Source organism: Ranitomeya imitator, chromosome 10, assembly GCF_032444005.1.
Source record: "Ranitomeya imitator isolate aRanImi1 chromosome 10, aRanImi1.pri, whole genome shotgun sequence".
In the NCBI taxonomy this organism is placed as follows: domain Eukaryota; kingdom Metazoa; phylum Chordata; class Amphibia; order Anura; family Dendrobatidae; genus Ranitomeya; species Ranitomeya imitator.
In genome coordinates this window covers 29,618,541-29,638,883 of record NC_091291.1, presented here as the reverse complement: position 1 = coordinate 29,638,883, position 20,343 = coordinate 29,618,541, and the positions used below count along the sequence as shown (strand labels likewise).

At 40.4% G+C, this 20,343-nt stretch overlaps 1 protein-coding gene across 1 annotated transcript in view; it reads left to right on the top strand.

Annotated features, from left to right (window-relative positions):
- Nucleotides 1-17,276: 17,276 nt before the first annotated feature.
- Nucleotides 17,277-20,343, top strand: part of LOC138651199 (paired box protein Pax-6-like) — a 48,125-nt gene continuing 45,058 nt past the window's right edge. Inside the window, exon 1 of the mRNA XM_069741232.1 lies at nt 17,277-17,363. The gene's annotated coding sequence lies outside the window, so the exon portion shown is untranslated. The remainder of the gene's footprint in view (nt 17,364-20,343) is intronic.

Below are 20,343 nucleotides of genomic sequence, written 5' to 3'. Positions count from 1 at the left end.
GTTTCATTAGACAGGGCCATTAGGTGCATCTGAGAATGGTCAACCATTATTAGGTGGGGTGATAGGTGCAAATCAGTAGAGATTTTAAAATAAATTATATTGGCACATGTGACTAATTTTTTATGTAAAGAAATAATGAGACTACTTTATGATTTTGGGAATGACCCTTTATTTTTTTTCAGTGGAGGAGTTCATGGAAAATTGAACAGTTGCTGATAGGTACCCCATCATTTTAAAAGGGGTTGTCCGGGACTTTAACATTAATAGCCTATCCTTAGGATATGTCATGAATGTCTGATCAGTGGGGGTGTGACACCCGGCATTAACGCCGATCAGCTGTTCCTGGTGGTGGAGGAGACTGGAACTGCTCAGCTAGACAGCAGCACAGCTCCGTCCTCTGCATAGTGGCCAGGGCCGGGTATTCAGGTGGATGTGCAGTACCCGGCCGCAGCCACTAACGGAGCAACTTTGTAGTTACGTAACTGAGAAGCTCCGTCGCTGACACTGATAACAGCTGATCGTCGGGGGTGTCAGGTGTCGCAGCACCACCGATCAGACATTGATGACCTATCCTAAGGATAGGCTATCAATGTTAAAGTCTTGGTCAACCCCTTTAAGTCGACTAGTGGCACCAGGGGCAAGACTAATTGTGACAAACCTAGTTCCCCAAAACACTTCTAACTAAAAGGCACTGTAAAAATAAAGCAGACAACCCTTGCTGGAGATCCACTGGGTTAGAAAATACCTGAAGTGATACTCACTGGATTCTCAGTCATCTGCAAATAAATATGGAAGCGCAAACATTTGGTTTGAAACATGCAATACCATTTTTCACCACTGCCTTTTCAAATATCTTTCATAGATTACAATGCAATAGCGCCCCACCCCCACCCCCCCCCAGTTAAAACAAGTCAAAACTATGAACTTCAAAATGTCAAAACTATTTTCTGATATTTAAATTTTAAAGAAAAGGGAAAAATCTTGTAATATTCGGTAAAGTGAGACATATATGATATAATTCAAAAGCATCAAAATACTTAGCGAATTAACTCATATATCTCTATCTTCTGCATATTATATACTTTTTGGTTGGCAAAAATATTTGTAAATTAAGTGGATATTTAAGCAGCCGGAGCCAAACATCCCATAGAGCGGTAGATGGAATACCCCTTTATTAAAAGTCAATGGGATGTATGGCGATTGTTGTATCAAATTGCAAAAAAAAAAGTTGCACTCGATGATGAAGCTCAATGAGATCCTATGGTTGTCACACGTAGAAGATAGGGGGCCACAAAGCAACCACCAAAATTTGTTGACTTGTCCGCTCAGCCCTGTGTGGATATTCTGCAGAAATAGAATAATGGACGACTGTAGGGACAGAGAAGAAGTCTGGCGTGCCGGGTGCGTAATGATTGGGAGGCGCTCCTGTCCCGGTGGCGTAATGGATATCCTTTGTCCGGTATCAGAGTTTGGTAAGGTACATACGTACATCAAGGCATATGATGGGTGCCTTCAGTGCTGTGCAAATCTCTCACCCCGCGGTTACGGAATCTGGGATTGAGATGTCTGCGGAGAGCAGGAGGGTCTGTCACTAAGGATCTGGTGTCACCGAGCTGAGATGGAGCTTCAGGCACACGCTGAACATGAATTAAACATTTACACGTTGTACCGGGGAGAGAAGGCAAGGAGGGTGGCAGACAGGAGATGTAGTGTCGCCAAGCAGACAGGTTCTTAAAGGGGGTGGACTCTTTATGTATGATCCTTAAAAATGTGTTGGAAGCGAGAAAATAGCCAACTTACTAATAATAGAAGTTCTGCATCCCCTTGTTAGCAAAGTCTTCTCCCTCGTCAAAAGACACATCCTTTGGTAACCTCCACTGAAACACACTTGATTCCTTGATCTATGGAAAACTACTGATTCATCTTGCTTCGAAGATTTTATCTGCGCCTGCGCCAGTCATTGATACCCAACAAACTAGAGCATGAGCGGAGGGTTTCAATAAAGATTGGTCATGACCCTCGCTCTTCAGCTCTTCTGGAAAGGAAAAAAATTCGGCTAAGCCTCCAGACATGTAAAAACATACATTTGTAAGTCAGTTAAGGCCTAGAAAAGGTCCAAGGAGCCACATTCTCGGGTGTCCCTAAGTGAGAGGAGACCGAAGTAAAAGGGATAGTGAGATCCGGAGTAGAAGCGAGTAAGAGACAGAGTGGCCTTCCGGAGACAGGTCCTAGGAGAGGACGCCTAGTCACAAGGCCCCGAGCTTATAACTCTGGAAGGTAAAGGGTCTAAACAGGACAGAGAGCGTGGGGCGGGTAAAGTGTCCTGGACGGGAATTCCAGAATGCCAGCTTTACTGGTCATACTGGCACCTTGACGGAATATGAGGCCGCAAAACCGTGGGGTAAGTAAACGATTAAGCCAGACTCTAGTGTTAAAGCTGGGGTGTGGTGAAGTAGTGAGAACCAGTGGCGATAGAGACCAATAGAGAAACTGTGTGGAAAGTGCTTTGAGTTGTGGAGGAAACATTCAAAAGACTGTGTACCCACTACCTCTTGTATATATTCCCTACCAAGTTACCAGTCAGTAAAAAGTTTATTTTTGAATGGTGGTCTCCCGCATTGAACTGTGAAACATCTGGTCCTGGCTAACCAGCAACATCGGTTACATGTGGCCTACATGGGCAAAGTGCCCTCACAGCACAAGTCCACACACCCAACCAGGACCCCCACTTTCATGTGACATGGGGTGCGTAAGAGATGATTACCTTGCCCACAGCTACCGCGCCACGTTACATATGGTTATCTAATATTCTTCTACACAATAGAAACCTCCAGTTTGAACAACAACATGTAAGAAAGCAATCATGACGATCATGGGGATTCTTATTGAGTTGTTTGAAGGTATGAGTGGGAGCAGAGTCAGACATTGGGATCCCCCAGAGGATATAAGTGCCCAACATTGATGCAGACAAGACTGTATTAGCGTTATTAATCTAATATCCTGTAATCCTTCATAAAATGTGTCTTGAATAGCGTAGATTCACACCGCAGATGTGAAGACCTGCTGAAAGATGTATTGATAGTACTCCAAGAGACCGTGACTCTTTGACCATCTGAGAAACAATCATTCTCCATTCAAACTCTTCGAAGCCAAGGCCATGCAGGTAGGCACATGGAGGTCCTGGGATCCAGGAACCTCCTCTCCCCACACAGTTAATTAATAATTTCAAAAAGGAATTAGGCTATGGCTACACTGTGACCTATGCTATGCGACACTAAAATGGCAGCGACATATTGCAAAAATGGATGTAATGATTTACTATGGTGTCGCATTATGACGCGCGACATAAAGTTTCAAATGTTCTCAAATGTGTTTGATTTTTGGCCTCTGGTCGTCAAGTCACGCGTGTCCTAAATTTCTGAGAAGATGGGACTCGTATGATCACATTCACACCTTCACTCAAGTGTAGGCGCAAAACAAGTGTCCAGTTCTGTATTATACCTTGCCACATTTACCATCTAGTTTCAGGCGCCTCTTCGCACATATCATTTCTCTAGTGAAACTCCGTGGAATGTAGTTTACCACAAAAACGTGATAGTGGAATTTTTTTTTATAACAGATTGGTATTAATATGGAGATTGGTGTTTTGAATTATTTAAACAGAACTGAGTTAGTGGAGATCAAACCCTTAGAAGAAGCCTTAACAGCGAAACTCTGAGCCGGGCAGCTGAACTCGCCATGATTTTATGTGTAAAATTTTTGAGCAACAAACTCATGACAAGAAATTGTATCCACCCTTAGTGGATTGGTATTTATAGAAATTGGTGTTATGAACTAGTCAAACAGAAATGAGTTAGTGGAGATCAAACCCTCAGAAGAAGCCTTAACATCGAAACTCTGAGGCCTTGATTTTATGTGTGTTGTAACAAGTTTTTATCCTGTGAGTATAATGAAAGCTTTCTTGCGGTAAACTAATTTCAACTGAGCTTCACTATTGGACTGACGTGTCCCCCTTCTTTCTTATTTTGCGATAGTCGAAACTAGGTGAATGCTGTGTGGATTACTAGAGAACTGGACACCTGTTTTGAACCTACGCTTGAGTGAAGGTGTAAATGAGATCTTACAAGTCACATCTACCCTGAAGTGGAGGACTATGATCAGATAAGTCCAAATTTTCTAATTTACGCTTATTGCTTTATTTTTCAGTTGACTTTTATGTTTTATCATCTTAACTTTGCTTCGTCATGGGGACTTTTTATTAGTCTTTTTATCATTTTATCAAGTACTCACCTTTTGTTGTAATGTTAACACAGGGCTTTGTGTTTACAGGACCCCAAGAACCCTCTACAGCAGTGTTCCCCAACTCGGGTCCTCAAAAGCCACCAACAGGTCATGTTTTCAGGATTTCCTTAGTATGGCCCGGGTGATAATTGCATCACCTTCACAGGCAATAATTCCATCACCTGTAAAATACCAAGGAAATCCTGAAAACATGACCTGTTGGTGGTTCTTGAGGACTGGAGTTCGGGACCACTACTCTACAGCACGAGAAGACACCATCACTATAAATGGCACATATTTGCATCGGACCTGGCCATTTGTTTTCCTATAATGTACAACACATTTCCTTTCACGTGACACAATGATGGGTAAAACCATTTATAAGTAGATTTGTATTTTCTACGAAACCATGAGTTGAGAAAAAAATACAGAAACCAGGTGAAAATTTTGTTCTACCATGCTTTATAGCTCACGGGCCAGGACTGTTAGCGCCTGGTGGTGGAAAAAAAATAGAATTGCTCCGACTTGCATCCTCCGCATATTTTGATGAGACCCTCGTTGCTGTCATAGGTACACAAGTATTAATATTTCACATTCTGAATGTCAGATCTTCATCCCTGAAGCTGTGTTTTATTTCTACGTCTCTGGTGGGGCATCCCAGGTGGCTTGGCAGAACAAGAAGGCCCACACACAACGAGGAGGACAGATTTGTGCTGACACAGATTGTGACCATCCAGCTGTAACCTGAGTGCTCCATACATTATAAATTAAGAAATACTCAAGGAACGAACCAGTGTACTAATGTCGGAGCAGAGCAAGCTGCCACATCTGTAATGACAATCCCTGTCTGATAAGAGGAAGACAACGGACTAGAAAGGAGAACACCACTCCGAAGTTATGATTCCACCTCGCGAACATCATCGCTTCTCCAACTGCTGTACAATAGGGATCCTGGGTAGGCAACCGGGCAGCTGTGTACTTACTTACCATACTGGTTAAAGGTGGAGCCAAGCCATGTGAACCTACCATGTAATAAACTACAGCTCTGTGCTTAAAGTAGCTAAAATGAGACAAAAATGTGCCGTTTTGGTTACGAGAAAGCTAAAACCACCCCACTAAGGGTGCAATTCATCATCTGCGGGGTTTTTTTACACCACTTTCCTTTTTTTTGTCCTCAAAACGTTTTTTGTTTTTTTGCCTTTAACTTTTTATTTTGCATCCCCTTTGCGCAAAAACGTTGCGCGGTTCCGCAAATATAGCTAAAATTGCACCAAAATAATTGGAGTACTTAAAATGACTTCAAGGAGGAGAGGGACCAGAGTGTATTTGTGAAAAAGTTTGCGACTTTTCGAAAAGTCACAAATGATAAATAAGAAAAAAAAGAAAAGGGGCGAACACAGAAAAAAACATATAAAATATATTCAGAGAAAGGTACAAAGTTAAAGAAGATTTCGGCACAAATGAAAAAAAGGCGAAAAACACCAGAACCTAAGCAAAAAATGCACAAATGCAATTAACCCTATATACTGTGTCCCATATTATGACACCTGCATATACTTCTTTAGAATAACACTCCAACTGAAATTTCTAATGTTCCTCTGTTATGGACCTGGTGGTTAGGAGCACCCGGCATGACCTGATAGTTAAACTCACACAGGACAAGCTCTGGGATGTGGGAGCTCTGCTGACCGCAAGCCCTAATCCTACCACAACAACTAAAAATAGCCGTGGAGCGTTCCTGACTCTCCCTAGACGCCTCTTCACAGCCTAAGAGCTAGCTAGCCCTAGAGATAGAAAATAAAGCCTACCTTGCCTCAGAGAAATTCCCCAAAGGAAAAGGCAGCCCCCCACATATATTGACTGTGAGTAAAGATGAAAGTCACAAACGCAGAAATGAAACAGGTTTCAGCAAAGGGAGGCCAGACTTACTAAACAGACAGAGGATAGGAAAGGTATCTTTGCGGTCAGCACAAAAACTACAAAAGACCACTCAGAGTGTGCAAAAAGACCTCCGCACCGACTCACGGTGCGGAGGTGCCACTCTGCATCCCAGAGCTTCCAGCTAGCAAGACAAAATCATGATAACCAGCTGGACAAGGAAACAATGAACAAATAATAACTATCAGGAACTTAGCTTCTGCTGGAGAAGATAGGTCACCAGAAAGAAACAAGAGCGAACTGAACCAATGCAGGAACATTGACAGCTGGCATAGAGTAACGATCTGAGTGGAGTTAAATAGAGCAGCCAACCAAAGGATAAACCACGTCACCTGTGTAAGGAACCTCAGAAGCAGCAGCTTCACTCACAGCCACCAGAGGGAGCCCATAGACAGAACTCGCCGAAGTACCATTCACGACCACAAGAGGGAGTTCGACAACAGAATACACAACATTCCTCTTAATGGTAAGTGTAAAAAGCAATAGCATATTGTTTAAATCTGTTGTTTTTTTCAAATATTTATCTCTGATCTTCTTCCAGTTCGATACAGGAAAGACATTAACGGCAACAGCAGTGGGAAGGGAGAAAAAGGAAGCCCCAGCACCTATAGAGCCAGCAGAATTCCAAAGTAAATGGCCATCCACTAGAAAGGAGCATGAACACGGGAACCTGGATATGTTAGACACATACCGTATATGCACCAAAAGCAGTTTTAACTAGTTGTAGGAGATAAGGGCAACAAGACCATACAAAATTAATGGATCATTTACAGTGTGTCTGTAAAGTCATGGTGCACTTTTAACCAGTCACTGTAAATCAACAGAAGACAATAGAAATGTGAAATCTGTTCCAAATAAAAGAAAAACTCTCCCAGTTTCATACCTATTCAGTGCAGTTCCATGTCCTACACACATCCAAACGAAAGTGAAGTTCTTGCCACACACGGGTAAGGACGTCTGGTGTAACAGAGTGAATAACGTCTGTGATTTTATGTTTTAAGTGATTAATGTCGCTGATACGTTCAGTGTACACATGTTGCTTCACATAACCCCAAAAGTAAAAGTCTAAGGGCATCAGATCCGGGGATCGTGGTGGCCATGGCTTGACAGAACCCCTGCCTATCCACTGCCGGGGGAATGTTCTATCCAGAAACTCACGAACAATGGTGGCGTAGCGTGGAGGAGCGCCATCCTGTTGAAAGATGACACCGTCTGGAAATTGTGGCACTCCATAAAATTCCAACATGTCAAGATACGTGTTTGCCGTCACAGACCGCTCCGCAGACAAAAATGGGCCTATCACCTTATCATGCATCAGGCCACACCACACGTTCACTTTAGGGGTGTTACGTTCGTACTCAACAGGCATGAGGATGTTCAGCAGCCCATATTCGGACGATATGGAGACAGATATGGAAGGTCACCTCATCGTTAAATACAATCTTCTGCAATATCTTGCATCATTGTCGATCTCACAGAACACACTGAACTTTCCTCTGTACCGTCCACATCTAGACTGGCATGGAAAACCACACAGCTGGCATAAGCTTGTGGTTGCATGATGTCACAGACCTGGCGGTGTATTAATCAGAGTTCATCAGGGGTTAATCTGACTGGGGGCTCAGCAACAGCCTAAATGAGTTTGTGCTGTTTGATTGGTCCTTGTTATCTCTCCTCATGAACAGGTCTGATATGATTAGGCCAGACAAAGGCCACCAAAAGTGCACCATGACTTTACGGACACACTGTATATCAGCCTAAAAAGGTTACAAGGCAGAACAGTACAAAATGAGAAGAGGGAAGTCCCAACACTTATAGTGCTGGCAGAATTCCAAAGAAAAGTATTATCCTATGAAAAGTAGTGAGGGGATGAGGGCAGCAATACCCACCAAAAAAGTCTTACTATTTTCATGCTGGCCACTAAACTAATATTAGATGTAGACGGAACCGTACGCTCAGAGCCGTTGAGCTCACTGATTACTGATAGGCTACTGTGACCCAGCCAAAGCCAGACAGCGGGAGCATCGGTGAAGACTCACCAGTGCACCTGGGAAAGGTGAGTAGAGTACAGTAATTTTTTTTAGAATAACCTGCAGCTGGGGATTAACGTTTACTGAAAGGAAACCAGCCAAATGATTTCTCTATCACATGAGATCGAGTTGTCTTAAAGTACAGAGAAAAGCCAAACATACCTATGACACCCTTTTAACTTTTGTCCCAAAAAAGACCTTGACCAAGTGTGTTGGGCTGCGGAAAAATACAGACGCAATCCAATGATTTTATTCCAAGTAAAGTGCTATTGTAGTAATAATCACAAGAACTCAAACTTCACTAAATAAAAAACTAAACCAAGTCCGTATGGCGTAATATATTAGAGAGTTCAAGAGGGAGAGTCAAAAACAAAAAAAGAAACTTGTAGAAATGTCATGCCAAGGAAATATCAAAAGTCCAACACCAGTATAAAACACATAATAACAATATAGTAAAATGATCGTAATATAATAATAGAAAGACGGGTTTCCAGGTTGTCATACTCACGCTGAGACCAAGAATTGCAACAAAAATGCCTCCAGGATAAAGAACAATTGTCGTTTTAAATCTCAGAGAAAAGAAAATGACAATAGGAAGTGGCAATTAAAGAAACACACTCTGTATAGGTCACAGTTACCAACAGGGTATCACAGTGGATATCACAAAGGTCGGTACTGGGCCTTTTTCTTTTTTTCCCTGGAATTAACAAAAATAGGATACAAGTAGCTATTAGATAAAATTAAAAAGAACAATTACTTATCTGATAAATTCCCTATATTACTACCACTCATGTCTTGTGCTGTCTACCCCAGTGAATATCACAAAGGTCAGTACTGGGCCCTCTTCTTTTTTTCTGTAATTAACAAAAAATAGGATAAAAGTAGCTATTAGATAAAATTAAAAAGAACAATTACTTATTTGATAAATCCACTATATTACTGCCACTCATGTCTTGTGCTGCCTACCAAAAATGACTGGTTGAGTGGAGTAGTTATGTGGGTGGATGGCACATTAAGGTGCAGGGAGATAAGGTTTGGAAGCACAAGAGTGAGTTAAGGTACCGTCACACTCAGCGACGCTGCAGCGATATAGACAACGAGCCGATCGCTGCAGTGTCGCTGTTTAGGTCGCTGTAGAGACATCAAACACAGCAGCTCCAGAACGATGCAGGAGCGATCCTGTGACGTAGTGGTGACTCATTTATCGTTGTAGCTGGTTGTTAGCTCCATGTAAAACGTTGCTGGCATCATTGCTTTTGCTGTCAAACACGACGATACACGCCGACCTGACGACCAAACAAAGTTCTGGCCTTCTAGCTCCGACCAGCGATATCACAGCGGGATCCAGATCGCTGCTGCGTGTCAAACACAACGAGATCGCTATCCAGGACGCTGCAACGTCACGGATCGTTGTAGTTCTCGTTGTAAAGTTGCTGAGTGTGAAGGTACCTTTAGAGCAGAGGAGGATTGATTAGGTAAGTATTGGTTCTTTTATTTTATGCCATTTCAAAGCTGGCGGCTCTCGGGAGGAATAAAGTTAATTTTGTCCCACCATCCTACAGTTATTAACCTGCAAACTAGTCCTATATCGCGGGTTAATAGGGTTATCTGACCTAAAAGGTGTGCTTAAATAGAGGATTTGAAACGGTTCTTGATGAGGATTTTGAAGCTTCAAAATCCACATAAAAAACTCCTTGTGGATAAAAGGGTGCATAAATTGTAGCCAAAACAGGCATTTATTTTAAGGCACTGATTATGTTTTTTTAGTGTTTTTCAGAGAGATTTTGCAGTGGACACCGCACCATACTACACTCCCTGACAGAAGTTATGTCGCTTATGCATGTTATTTAAATAAAAGCTTATAACCTGACGTTAAATTCATCCATTGGTTGTATAAATTATTCTTTTGAAAGCTGAAACTCTCTGAAATGTGGTTTACGTTAAGAAAATAATTTGGCATCAAAGAAGAAATATTGATCAGTTAATGGACACAGAATGGTCAGATTTTGGCAAGACAAAAGTTTTGTCGCCTGTTCCTATAATGCACGCAGTCCTAGTTTACATACTCACCTGTGCTCAGTAAATGATCAGTTAATTAGTGTGTGGGTATAAAAAGAAACCCAGTACCCCAGACCTTCACTTGAACTGCAACTTGAGCTGTGACAACAAGCCAAAAATCCACCCTGTAACCAAAGCCTGGATTATTATTATTATTATTTAGTTATATAGCGCCATTAATTCCATGGTGCTGTACATGAGAAAGGGGTTACATACAGGGTTATAGATATCGTTTACAGTAAACAGGTTTACAGTGACGGACTGGTACAGAGTGGAGAGGACCCTGTCCTTCCGGACTTACATTCTATGGGATAGTGGGGAAGAGACAGAAGGTAGGGGTGAGGCGGCGGCTCTGGCGGTGGTGAGGCGGCGGCTCTGGCGGTGATGAGGCGGCGGCTCTGGCGGTGGTGAGGCGGCGGCTCAGTTATTGCTAGCTGTAGGCTTTCCTGAAGAGATGGGTTTTCAGGTTCCGTCTGAAGGATCCGAGGGTGGTGGATAATCGGATGTGTTGAGGCATGGAATTCCAGAGGATGAGGGATATTCGGGAGAAATCTTGGAGGCGGTTGTGTGAGGAGCGAATAAGTGTGGAGGAGAGTAGGAGGTCTTGGGAGTATCGAAGATTACGTGAGGGAAGATATTGGGAGATTAGTTCAGAGATATAGGGAGGGGACAGGTTGTGGATGGCTTTGTAGATCAGTGTTAGTAGCTTGAACTGGATTTGTTGGGGAATTGGGAGCCAGTGGAGGATTTGCAGAGGGAAGAAGCAGGAGAGTAGCGAGGAGAGAGGTGGATTAGCCGGGCAGCAGAGTTGAGGACAGACTGGAGTGGTGCAAGAGAGTTAGCTGGGAGGCCACAGAGGAGGGTGTTGCAGTAAGTGAGGCGGGAGATGATGAGGGCATGCAAAAGAGTTTTGGTAGATTGTGGGCTGAGGAAGGAACGGATTCTGGCAATATTTTTGAGTTGGAGGTGACAGGAGGTGGCAAGAGCTTGGACGTGAGGTTTGAAGGACAGGGCAGAGTTGAGAGTTACCCCGAGGCAGCGGATTTCAGGTGCGGGAGAGAACGTGATGCCGTTTACCATAATAGATAGATTGGGTAGGGGGGATGCGTGAGTTGGGGGAAAGATGACGAGTTCGATTTTGTCTACATTGAGTTTATCAAGATTATTATCAAGAGGCTGAAGACCAGATCCACTGCAGAGGTGGCTGACACCTTTAATGTGTCTCAGTGTTAAGTACAAAGAAAAAAATTAAAATTAAATTAAAAAAAGATTTGAAGAGACTGGAGATGTGTTTGACAAGCCCAGATCCGGCAGACCCCGCAAGACAACTGCTCAGGAGGAACATTTGTTGGTTAAAAAATCCAAAGCAAGCCTCTCTTCCACTGCAGCAGAGCTCCAACAGGCCTGGTCACCTCAAGTCCCTGTGTCAACTAGAACAGTTTGTAGGATTCTGTTTCGAAATGGCCTCCATAGTCGAATCAGTGCCCAGAAGCCAGCACTAAACAAAAGGCAAATAAAAAACCATATGGCATTTGCAAAGTCCCACAGCTTGCTAACCAGATCAACGCTGGAAAAGTGGCAGAAGGTGGATTTCTCTGATGAATCTTCAGTAGAATTACACCAAAGCCGCCGCAAATAGTGCAAGAGACCTACTGGAGCCCGTATGGATCCAAAATACACCCAGAAAAGTTACATTTGGTGGTGGAAAGATCATGGTCTGGGGTTACATTCAGTATGGGGGTGTGCGAAACATTTGCAAGGTGGAAGGCAATATCAATAGCCTAAAATATCAAGGAGTATTAGCTACCTCTTATATTCCAAATCATAAAAGGGGTCAAATTCTGCAGCAGAACGGTGCTCCATCTCATACATACATCTCTACAACAAAGTTCCCCCAGGCAAAAAAGATCAAGGTGCTCAAGGACTGGCCAGCCCAGTCACCAGACATGAACATCATTGAGCATGTTTGTTGTAGGATGAAAGAGAAAGCTTGAAAGACAAAATCAAAGAATCTAGATGAACTCTGGGAGGCATGTAAGACTGCATTCTTTGCTATTCCTGATGACTTCATTAATAAATTGTATGAATCGTTGTTGAACCGCATGGATGCAGTCCTTCAAGCTCATGGAAGTCACACAAAATATTAAATATGACTCTAATAGCACCACAACTTCATTCACCAATGTTATGAAACATATATTTGTATTTTAAGTTAATTATTTGTTTAAATATCACATTACTTTCTGTGGGCGACAAAACATTTGTCTTGCCAAAATCTGACCATTCTGTGTCCATTAACTGATCAATATTTCTGCATTGATGACAATTTATTTTCTTAACCTAAACCATATTTCGGAGGGTTTCAGCTTTCAAAAGAATAATTTATACAACCAATGGATGAATTTAACGTCAGGTTATAAGCTTTTATTTACACAACATGGATAAGCGACATAACTTCTGTCAGGGAGTGTATAATTAAAGATGCATTAAAAAAACCACTGAAAAAAAAACCATTGTACAAAAAAACACATCAAAACCACACCAAAAACCGAATGTCTTTTACAAATGGCTTTTAGATGTGAATTTTTCAGCTGAAAAAAAAAATCTAAACAGCAACTAAAAAGGACTAAAAATTCAAATTAGTCAAAACATCACATAATTTAAATAAAAAAGGATCTAAGGAAATACTATAGTCCAGTACTAAAACTAATAGATCACCACGAGGTCCTAAGAACTCGGTATATACTGTATCAATAGAATCAGCAGAAGAATGTATCAAAAAGGATGAATGAAAAGGTAAGCCTTTAGTCATAGTGGGCAGAGTATCTTAGGAGCCGAAAGATCTGATTCCTCGACGCGCGTTTCTCTGAATATTACAGCTTTGCCTGGATGGACGAGAGTCTTTTTTTCAGTGTCATCAGCTAAGTAATTAAAGTACCTTTCACAGCTTTCCCTCCCTCCACAATGACCTTTGCACACACTCATTAGATGCCTAAATCCAAAAGGTAGGGTCTAAATCATTCACGTTATCATATAATGTACTGAAAAATGGGAAAAAATCCAAATCTGGTGCGAAAATTTAAATTTCGACACTGTTTTTTTGGGTTTTGCCTTTACAGCGTTCATTCTGTGGTCAAAATAATCTAACAATACGATTCTCCAAGTCGGTACCATTATGACGATACCAAATGCTTATGATTTTTATTTAATATATTTTATCAGTTTGAAAAAATTCTGAACTTGGCAAAAAAAAATAAAAATTGTTTTCGAAACCCTGTAACTTTTATGTTTTCGTGTCTGAAATTTGCAAATGCTGCTAATGTTTATGTGCATTTACTGAAACAACAAGAAGCTACAGTCTAGAATAGTCCCAATGGCCTGACTTTGATTTTTTTTATACAGATTGTGCTATGGAAAGAAAAAAAACTGCAAAAAATAAAAACGAAATAAAAAAATATATTTAACACAAAAATTCTGATTTAAACTATATCTCATTTTCTGATGACACATTCCCTTAACAATCACTGACCGGAGTATGGGTGGGCATCTTAAGCCCCTTCATCCAATGAAGCAGTGATGCTCTGCGATACCAAGAGTCCCCTTCCCCCCCCCCCCGCACTTAATTGAGTGGCAAAGCCTATTAATGCGGGTCAGCCATTCTACGGGGGTCGTAGGAGCAGATGTCAAAATTCATGAGAGCCAATTAATATTCCAAATGCTTATTCAGGGGGAAGTATTATTTTACAGCTAATTAATAAATCTGGGTCAAGAACGATTGACGCCCCCAGTTGTGACTACCTGGACACTTTTCAGGGGCCTCCATAATTTTAGGGGCCAATTCCAAGAGATCTTTTTTTTAATTTTTTGACACAGCCTTAAAAGGTCTTGTTTTTTTAAAACTTTTTATCAGGATAACTTGTAGTTTGAATTAAACCATTCACTTTATCATGTACTGAAAAATGGGAGAAAAAAAATCAAGTGCGAAAAAAAAATATTGACACTTTTTGGGGTTTTGTTTTGACCTTGTTCACTGTGCAGTCAAAATAATAATAGTAATAATTATAAAATGAACACGCTAATCGAGGTCAGTTTGATTATAGTGATACCAAACTTGTTAAGTTTTTTTTAATATACTGTACTTTCAAAAAAATCATGAGAAATAAAAATGTTGTCTGGGTCTCCATTTTCTTAAACCAGGAACACTTATAGTTCCCCCGTCGCTGAACCTACCTGGAAAAATTATGGCATTTTTCGGCTGGAAGTGCGGTGAGTGACCGATAAATGGCAATTCTGGTGGTGCAATTCTTTTTTCTTTACGATGTGTAAGAATTTTAGATTTTCAGTGATCAGATTTTTATGAGCACGGTAATCCAAATTTCTTTATGTCCGGATGGGGAAAAGGAAGAAGGGCGGTACATATTTCTAAGGTTTTTTTTTTAAATACTTTTAAAAACATTTTCTTCATACTTTTTTTGTAGTCCCCCTAGACCTTGTACTATATATTGCAATATAGTAAAAATAATGATTTCTTGTGAAGCTCAGCCTGTTGCTAAGGTGTACCAAGATGGTGGCACTGGAGGTCTTCAGAAGGTCCCCAGCTGTAATGGGAACCATTTAAATGCCACCATCAGTGATTGACAGATAGCTCAGATCGATGCTGATAGTAGCAGATGCTGGCTGCATTATGCAGCCATCACCCGCCCTTTATGGACCCCTGTATTCCGTAAATGTACACCATGGTGTGGTTAAAATAAAGAAAAGAAAAGAAAAGAAAAACTGTCTTTGTTGCCCATAGCAACCAATCAGAGCTCAGTTTACATTTCCAAAACAGCTCTGCCAGAATGAAAGCTGTGCTGTGATTGGTTGCTATGGGAAACAGGCCTGGTGTTTATTTTCGAGAGTTTGGACAAATCGGCCTCATTTTCTCCTCTTCCTTTTTCCGTGATGATATCATGGAGGGATTATCTTAGAGTTTTAAAATGGACTACCTGTCCTTAGGATAGGCGATTAATATGAGTTCCTCAGAGCCCGACTCTCAGCCGTGAGGGGACCACGACGCTCGTTTCAGCCTCTTCATTGTTTACACTGGTTTCAAACTGGCCTTTGTGGTTATATCTCTAAGATGGTATGCCAAAATTACCACACGCAAGTAGAAGCCAGTGTAAAACCCGATGTAAACAATGGAGCGGCTGCGGCACTCGAATGATGAGCTCTGAGACCCGGTGATCGAATATTGATGTCCTATCCTACACCTGGATAAACCCTTTAACTGCTTGTGGACCACCTAAGGACTTGAAACATTGAGGTGGTCCGCATATACCTCTGCGATGACGTTTTAGAACTTCATGGTAGGATCAGCAGCTTCAGAAGCGCTGGTGAGATGGTGTAACAAGTCCGTTCGTGACATTTCTTAATCCTAAATCTTCCCCATCACCTGTGAGCGATATTATGGAGAAGTGGAAGGAACTGCAGCAATTCAGCCACAAAGTGGAGACCCCGTAATGTTACAGAGTGGCGGGCTGAGTGCTGAGGAGAAGGTGGAAACGTCCCCCAAGCTCTGCCGACTCCATAACTGCAGAGTCCAGACCTCCTCTGGTATAATATCAGCACAACCACTGCGCCCCCTCCGGGAGCTTCAAGGCCTAGTAGCTGAATGCAGCCTTACATCACCAAACACAATGCCGAGCGTCAGAGGTAGTGGTGTAAAGCCGCCACCACTGGACTCTGGAGGAGACATGTTCTGTGCAGAGACGGATCACACTTCTCCATCCGGTGTCTGATGGAGGAGACTGGGTTTGGTGACACCAGGAGAACGTTGCCCTCTACCTGAATTGTGCCCACTGTACAGTTTGGTGGAGGAGGGATAATACTCTGGGCTGTCATCAGGGGTCGGACGCAATCTCTAAGTTCTAGTGAAGGGAAATCATAATACTTCAGAATGTAAGACATCTTAGACAACTGTAGACTCCAGCATTGTGGGAACAGTTTGGTGAAGACCCTTTTTTGTTCCTCACGACTCAAGGTCCATACAGTCATGGGAGGGGGAGTTGACAGAAGAACATGACTGGCCGCACAAACCCCGGACCTCATGCCCATCCAAAAACTGAGACTGTGACCCCGGCCTCTCCCCAACATCAGGGTCTGACCTCACAAATGATCTTCTGGATGAAGGGGCAACAGTTCCCACAGACGCCTCCGAAATCTTGTAGAAATCCTTCCCAGAAGAGCAGGAGCCGTTGGATCTGCAGAGGGACCAGCTCCATATTAATGTCCCAGAATATAGAATGGGAGGTTATAACAGCTCCCGAAGGTGTAATGTGAACGTTTCCCAATACTTTTGTCCATGTAGTGTTATCAAGCAATTCATAAAATAAAAGTTTAAGATTCTGATATTTAGGATTCCCAACTTTTTGGGTTATTTAGTATTCCGCAGTGTACAATGGAAATGAATGGAAGAGATAAGAGACATTGACGGTCCAACATGGTAAACAGCTGTCACCGGGCAGGTATGTCCCCGTCCTGCACTCCTAACACCGGCGACTGGCAGAGACATTTTGCCTAATACAGCTGTGTGTCAAATACAAGACCTCGTTTAGTGATTCTGTATTTGCAGGCCGGTTTGGACCCTGACGAGAGTTGACAGGCCCTGCCAGAAACCGTACTGGCTCGTTCTTCACCCAACAGACCATGGCTGATATTTGGGGACTGCTGAATTCCTTCCTCATCTTCTATCCCTTTATTACTCTTTCCTCTGCCCTCCCTTCCGCATGCATTCCCCTGCTCCCTCCCTTTTTGTATCTCTCTTTTTTTTACTCCCCTCTCCCACCCTTCCCCCAACCATTCTGTAGAATTAAGTTCAAACATGACATTAATGGTTAGTACAAGTGTCACCAAGATGAACCATCCTGTTGGTTTTTCATAGCTCCCAGAACTTATTTATTCATTACAGCTTCAGAGTGGCACAGTCATTTGGAGCGACCGCCAGCTGTGGGTGAGGACGACCCATATGTGCGTGGAGAGCGCCAGCTCCAACTCAACAACTTCCGCCGATGAAAGGTGATAGAACTTCTCACTATGCGTCAGACCTAGGGCGCCATGGATATTGGGCTGGCACCGTCTATGCTGTAGGAACTTGTCTTCACTACTCCTAATCGGTCCTTGTTATAGTCCGGATATTACCTGATATAGCGGCTCTACTGGAAAAACAAATATCTTGTGTGGGCCCAAATATACAGAATATAGGTCTGTCTATCTATTATCTATCTATCTATTATCTATCCATTATCTATCTATTATCTAGCTATCTATTATCTATCCATTATCTATCTATCTATTATCTATCCATTATCTATTTACTATCTATCGTCTATATCTATCTATTATCTATCCATTTTCTATCTATCTATCTATCTATCTATCTATCTATCTATCTATCTATTATCTATCTATTATCTATTATATATCCATTATCTATCTATCTATGATCTATCTATTATCTATTATCGATTTATCTATCTATTTATTATCTATCTATTATCTACTATCTATCTATCTATTATCTATCTATAATCTATCATCTATCTATATATTATTTATCTATATATTTATCTATCTATTAAGTATAATAGTTGGATAGATTGATGCATATATTATTTTTTTAAATATAGATTCATTGTAAGTAAATATTTCAATATATGAGGAAACATGGAGGGATAGATAGGATATTGCATAGATAGACACACATATAAATTCAAATTCAAATTCAAATGAGCTTTATTGGCAGGACTAAGTACATGTTAGCATTGCCAAAGCATATGGTAAAAATACGGGGGTGGGGGAGGGGGGGCATATAGAGGTCCAGGGAATATCAAATTCCTTTTAGAGGATAGGGGATGTTTCCAGGGTGGGGTATAGGAGTCCATGACATATCGGGCTCTTTATATATATAGACTCACAAATAGACAGTTGGATTGGATTTCTAGGTGATAGATAGATAATAGATAGATAGATAGATAGATGATAGATTTAATAGATAGATAATAAATAGATAATAGATAGATAATAGATAGATAGATGATAGATAAATAGAAAATAGATATAGATAGATAGATAGATAGATAGATAGATAGATAGATAGATAGATAGAGATAGATAGATAGATAGATAGATAATAGATAGATAATAGATAGATAGATAGATAGATAGATAGATAGATAGATAGATAGATAATAGATAGATAGATAGATAGATAGATAGATGATAGATAGATAGATATAGATAGATAATAGATAGATAGATAGATGATAGATAGATAGATAGATAGATATAGATAGATAATAGATTGATAGATTATAGATAAATAGATAGATAATAAATAGATAATAGTTAGATAATAGATTGATAGATTATAGATAAATAGATATTTGATAGATAATAGATGCTGTAGATTGACAGATTATTAGATGATAAATGGATATGTAGATAGATGTATAAAAGACACAGATATGTATGAGATACATAGATACTTAGATACATCATTAGATAGATCGTGTAATATGGATCTAATTGTGTTTTAGCAGATTTTATATATTTCTTAAAACTTTTAGACGACATAAGAAAACACAACACAAATCCAATCCAGATACAATTACACAGAGGCAGGCGGCGATTCCTGAGATTTCAGGTGAAAATAAATGATAGATTATTCTGTGATTCATCTGATGTAGCCGCTGTACAGATCTGAGTATCGGTGTTTCTACCTCATGTATAGTGGGATTATTCCGAGGACAGCGGGGCTGTGTGTCTCCAGACGAGTCTTCCTAAATGATTATTCTATATAGATTTCAATGTTTCTCCCTATAAAATGTTTGTGACCTTCTGACCTGGAGAATAAAGTCCGGGCGCGATACAGGACTTCCCGGCTGACACAGTAATTGGCCATTGTGTGTGGGGAGATCTGCACCGAGGGATGGAAGCAATACAGTGATTATTGTGGGTGCCGGCGGCCATGTCTGTGTGTGATGAGTCTGAGGGAAAGTTCCATCTCCTGCCCCAGAGGAGACTGTGCCAGGCAGGTGATGGGGAGAGCTCCGGGGGGCTACACAGTGATATGGGGGCTACAGGCAGCATCAGGGAGAAGGCACGTATATTTCTCTAATAGACTCTATCATCTAACTATCTATTATCTATCATATATTATCTATTATCTATCTATCTATCTATCTATCTATCTATCTATCTATCATATATCTATCTATCATCTATCTATTATCTATCTATCATCTAACTATCTATCTATCTATCTATCTATCTATCTATCATCTATCTATCTATTTATTATCTATCTATTATCTATCTATCTATCATCTATCTATTATCTATTATCTATCTATTATCTATCATATATCTATCTATCTATTATCTATCTATTTATTATCTATCTATCTATTATCTATCTATCTATTATCTATTTATTATCTATCTATCTATTATCTATCATATATCTATCTATCTATTATCTATCTATTATCTATCTATCTATTATCTGTCATATATTATCTATCTATCATCTATCTATTATCTATCTATCTATTATCTATCTATCTATCATCTATCTATCTATTATCTATCTATCTATTGTCTATCTATCTATCTATTATCTATCTATCTATTATCTATCTATTATCTATCTATTGTCTATCTATCTATTATCTATCTATCTATCTATCTATCTATCTATCTATCTATTATCTATCATATATTGTCTATTATCTATCTATTGTCTATCTATCTATCTATCTATCTATTATCTATCTATCTATCTATTATCTATCTATTATCTATCTATCATATATTATCTATTATCTATCTATCTATCTATTATCTATCTATCTATTATCTATCTATTATCTATCATATATTATCTATTATCTATCTATTGTCTATCTATCTATTAGCTATCTATCTATCTATCTATCTATCTATCTATCTATCTATCTATCTATTATCTATGTATTATCTATCTATCTATCTATTA